The sequence below is a fragment of the Cucurbita pepo genome, chromosome 3 (genome assembly GCF_057944985.1).
Source record: "Cucurbita pepo subsp. pepo isolate OVF chromosome 3, ASM5794498v1, whole genome shotgun sequence".
Classification (NCBI taxonomy): domain Eukaryota; kingdom Viridiplantae; phylum Streptophyta; class Magnoliopsida; order Cucurbitales; family Cucurbitaceae; genus Cucurbita; species Cucurbita pepo.
The window spans coordinates 13,663,804-13,669,384 of NC_141800.1; the positions used below are offsets into that span (position 1 = coordinate 13,663,804).

Sequence of the window (5,581 nt, forward strand, 5' to 3'; positions counted from 1 at the left end):
GGTAAAGGTAAGTCACTTAGGTACAGATTGAGAATATTGCTAAAACCACGGCATAGATGTGCAAGTTATCTATTTATAATCAAATAAATTACAAGCATATAGAAAGAGTAATAAATGAAAATATGCCTATGTAATAAGATATTTGCCTTTAATAAAAGATCAAATATTGTAACGACCCTAAATTTTCACATACTCAGAGTCGCTACTAACGTCTCATGCTCATCTATAATGCGGAAATATAACTCTTACATGAACATAATTGATAACGTAAACTTCAAAAAAACGTTTAAAACAATTTCTTCTCTGGAAAACAGAGTCATGGTCTTACGTGTTTAAATATGAAATACTGAAATTTAGAAAAAACAAAAAAGTGTACAAAATAATTTTAAACAATGAAATGCAAAACAACCTATTCTAACTTAAGACTAGAAATTTAAATATGAGTCTACCCTATGCACGTGCCACAGTCTCTGCTCGCGATGCCGCCGTCCTCCGTACAAGTGCGCCTTGCCTTTACTTGAAAAATGATGTGGCACACGACCTGAGTATTTCAAAGAATACTCACTAAGTGGCCCCACTATAGGGGCCATGCAAATGCAAACACATGCAATCATGATTTAGGGACCTATCTCTAATCTCTTACGGGTGGCCTCCAGTCTCTGACAAATTGGATGTGTAGTACTTCCCTACACACGACTCACATGTGCGAGTGTGAGTCCCCAGGGCGCTCGCACACCCCCTGGACCCTCTGGTCAAGCTAATCTGTAGTGACGTCCAGAGGTCAGCGGAACCCCATAGTGTCATGCGCCTCATGAACACCCTCATCTGTGTGCTTTCGCACCTGTGCGCATTCGCGCTCATCATAAGGTGCGCGTCCGCACTCATCATCTCTAGGGGAAGTAGCCCTATGCTTATGAACATACAAAATGCATGAGGTCCCACTAAATCCATCGTAATGTCTCTTCTGACACAACCCTCTAGTCTCATCTCTTTGTTACTCTAGGTAACGCATACTCGTGGATATTTATATTAATATCATTTTCATGCTCTTAGGGTTGTGTCCTACGTCGATCTAACGACATGATGTAATATGACACTCATCATCATCTAACATGCTCAATATGGAAAACATCATCATATTAAGGTAAAAATCATGCAATCATCATGCTCATCATAATGCCACAACGTGCGTCAAACATATCAAGCGTCACTCAACAAAATATGTATATACTGCACATATCATCAAGCATCATAATCCACACATCATCATAACTCATACAACTATTTAGCCTATCCTATAGTAAGGCCACTTACTTGGTTGGGCTTGGCCGAAGTACTCCCTAAATAGCTAAACGTAAGCTCCCGTTCCGTGAGAGCTACTTCCTACGTCGCCGGGGTTTGTTTTCTATCACACCGTTCACCACTTTCCGTTAGTATTTCACAATTAATTTACCTATAATTTAATAAATGTGAAATACGGCTCTAAAACGGTCTCGAATACCTTAATCGGGGCCGAAAACAGATCCAGGAGGGTCAAAACAGTGGAAACCGGGCTGAAAACAGGTGAGCCGAGCCGAACAGCCGCTGGAGCCGCCAGAGCGTCACCGGAGGGAGCCCGAGCCGTTTGCGCCGAGCTGAGCCGAGGGACTACCTGCGCCGTTGTGTGACACGTGGCGGCAGCAGAGAGAGCCACGTCGAGCGGTAGTGTCGGGTCGAAGCGCGGGTCGCAGTCCGATTCGGGTCTTGGTTCGAGTCGTGGGCTGTGGAAGGCTACTGGGCCAACACTAATCGTTGGGCCTCGGCTTACTGGGCTGGGCCGCAAGTGTTTGGTTTGCAGGCCGGCTCAATTGGACCGTGGGTCTAGTCTGGGTTGGTTCAACTGAACCGTAGCTTCTGGGCTGGTTTGAGGTTTGGGCCGCTGTAGTTGGGCTGGGCCGAAGGCAGAGGCCAAGGGAGGAATGGGCTGGCTCTCTCGGGTTTTGGGTTCGGGTTGACCCAGATCCGTAGATCTCGTCTTCCTTACCCGACTTCGGTCGATTTTCCGGTGAGCTTTCTCTCTCCTTCCCGCGGCGTTTCCGTTGCCGATTTCGGTCCTCTTTCTTCCCTTTTCCTCTTTGTTCGTCGTCCTTCTTTCTTTTCTGGGAGTTTTGCGGCCTAAAAGCTCCTAAAAGCCACAGATCTAAGAACGATTAAGAAAACCTAATTTTCCGACCTCGGTTACCGACGACGACGCTTACTAAATAACACAAAACGCACCCTGAGTTATTGTGCTTTCGTTAGGGATCCTTCTCATGGTGGTAACATGTCATTTGGTGTCGGTTTGAGGGCTCGTCGGAGAAACTGGACACTCGCTGACGTTTGTCCGAAATCTCTCTCTCTCAAAATTTTCTATCTTGTCTCCCTTTGCAGGTGTTCTGAAGATGCTGGGTGTCGTGGGCTGAGGGCTAGGCGTGCTGTGGCCGTCGTTTCGCGTGGGTTCCGCAAAACTCGGCGGTCGCCGGAAAACTCGCGGGTTTTCCGGCGACTGAGTTTTTTTTTTTTTTTTTTTTTTCTCGTTTTCCTCTTTTATTTATTTATTTATTATATATATTATTATTTTTCTTTCTTTCTTTCCCGGGTCGTTACAAATATGATATATATGATAAACTATAGTTCAGTACTAAATATTGCAAGTTGAGTGTCGGATTTGAACGAACGTAAAGTTTAGATCTGAAAAATTTAAAGAGCGGTCAATAAACACCTTTTGTGAATATGTCAACAACCTGGTTCGGAGGAGACGTAGAAAAACACTTTCTTGGCCAAACACTGAGAAGGTTCATATTGGCTTGAAAAGTCACCGTTGTTATCACCATCATTGTGTCTTCCACTTCTTCAACTCAATCCCTTTCATATTTCAATTTCTTTCTCCATCTCGTCCACCGCCCAATTGTAAACGATGTATTGTTTTCTTTTGGGATTCTAAACATCCTTTTCAAACATTTGAAGCTACGCTTATTCTAGTTTTTAGTTCTAAAATCGAGAGTTTAGACAATTGAATAAATTTGTGATCGTACTCTTCCATTAACTTGTCTCTGTGATAGATGTTCATAAATTTTCGATGCTTCTTGTATTGAAACACTAACTTGAGATATTTTGAGATACCTATTAATATCATATTGAAGCTACTAACGATATTGTCCGCTTTAGTCCATTTCGTATTATCGTCAGCCTCACAATTTTAAAACGTTGTCTGTTAGGGAGAGGTTTGCACGTACTTATAAGGAATGCTTCATTCTCTCTCCAACCGACGTGGGATCTCACATAGAGTTATGAAACAAAGGAGAATAGACACATGAATCAATATTAATTATTTGATGAAACAAAATAGGGGAAGAACCGAGGGTTAAGCAAATGAGATTTTCAAGATGTGTTACGCCTACAGAGATTTAAGCTTACAACGGAAAATGTAGAAAACGAATTACGTGGTGTAGACCAACCAATTTGACCAACCCGAACAATAAGTATAATGCTAATTAATATGCAATGAAAGAGGTTATGCGATCTTCGGGATTCTTCTCCATTATCACTATATTTTAATCTATGAAAAACGAGTAATATAATTAATCACATCACGAAAAACATCATAATCAAATATAACAATTATATTAAAAAAAAAAATTAAAATGCGTGATAATACTTAACCTATGATAGTATTTTAATCTAAATCACATTTTATGTAACGAGCAGAAATGGGTGGGAGCCTTTTGTAAGAATATCTGAAGAAGGAGAGTTTTAACGGTCCTATTTGAGAAAAATAATTTTATTTAAATGTAATAATATATTTCAATATATATTTAATTTATTTGAACATGTAATGTATTTACTATTAAAATTAATCATCTTAATATAACTAATATAATAATAATATATTAACTATTATAATACTATATCCTAAAATATCATTATAATATGATATAAATATAATTATATGATATTATTTATTAGTTAGTATGATACTATAATTAATTATAATATAATAAGATATCATAACAATAATATTATAAAAACATATCATTATAATTATAAATATTATAACACTATATCCTAATAAACTTATCATTATCTAATTATTATAATTATGATTAGGATATTAATTATTATCATCATTATTATAATATTATAATATAATTAATTTACAACTTTAAAATTATTAATCATATAGTTAACCACTGTATTGTATTATATTTAAAACAATTATTATAAGTTTATAATTGAACAATTATAATTAATATAGTATTAAATGTTGGCTTCATGTTCATTACTGCGATTATGCTAATAATTTAAGTATCAAAAAGGAAAATTATGTGTACATAAATAAGACTATAGGAAAATAATATAGTTTTTAATTAATATTTATGTCATATATTATTAATACTAATCTAACGACCTAGATTTCAGCTACCTAGAGCCGCTACTGTTATCTTAGCCTAAGCTCATATGCGGAATATAACTCTTAAAACATTATTATTAAAATCATAATTTCAAGTATTAATTGAAAATATTGTCATGGTTTTACGCGTTCAAAACATAATTTAGAAATAAAATAAAAAATGATAATGAAAGATAATTGAGATAACAAACTATTCTAATTAAGTCTAAGAATCTAAATATGATACTAGTCTATGCACGTGTCATAGTCTCTGATCGCGATACCATCGTTAGCTGTACAGGGGCGTCATGCCTTTACTTGAAAACTGATGTAGCACACGACCTGAGTATTTAGAAAAATATTCAATAAGTGAGCCCACTATAAAGGCGGTAAAAATGCAAACACATGCAATGATTCACTAAGGACCTATCATTAAAACATCTTAGGGGTAGCTTCTAGTCTGGACTAAATTGAATGTGCAGTAGTTCCCTACGTACGACCCACACGTGCGAGCGTGAATCCACAGGCGGTTCGCATCTCCCTTGGACCCTTCATATCGAGCTAGCTGGTCGTAGCAATGTCCGGAGGTCAGCAGACCCTAAGTGTCATGCGCGACATGATCACTATCATCATCGTAGTATACGCGTCCGTACTTATCATCGTAATAGGGTTTCGGAATATGGGTATGGACCCAAATTATCATATATCCTTGGGTTTTAAACCAATCACGCATTGTCATCATATTCAATCCTTTAATTAAAAAAAAAAAAAAATCAATTTCTTCTCTTTTTCTTGTTTTAGGGCAATACACTAAAATGATCAGCATAATCATGCCAAAGATGCCATGAACGAGCCCACGTTTGCCCTTCAGTAAATCAAGGACGACATTTGTCATTAGTATGCCATAATTGCAGTTCATGCTTGGAGACATGCCCCATATTTCAAACTTGTCGTGTCTTGTTGCCAAACACCCTGGAGGGTGTTGAAACAGAAGTGGAAATAAGATCGATCGCACTCACAAACTTTTGAACAGAAATTCAACAAAGAGTCATAAAAATTTACATGATTCGGAGAGAAGAAATTCTCCTATGTCCACGAGTGGTAGCAAATTACTATAATCAAAGTGTTTACAAGTGTATCTCTCGCACTATCACATTAAAAAGTCTCACTTAC

General features: G+C 37.5%; 1 long non-coding RNA gene across 1 annotated transcript; it reads right to left on the reverse strand.

Annotated features, from left to right (window-relative positions):
• Nucleotides 1-1,207: 1,207 nt before the first annotated feature.
• On the reverse strand, nt 1,208-2,535 carry LOC147793282 (uncharacterized). The gene is made up of 2 exons (XR_015420473.1): nt 1,502-2,535; nt 1,208-1,405 (listed from the first exon to the last, which is right to left on the reverse strand). It is a non-coding gene; the product is annotated as an uncharacterized LOC147793282 (long non-coding RNA).
• Nucleotides 2,536-5,581: the final 3,046 nt, after the last annotated feature.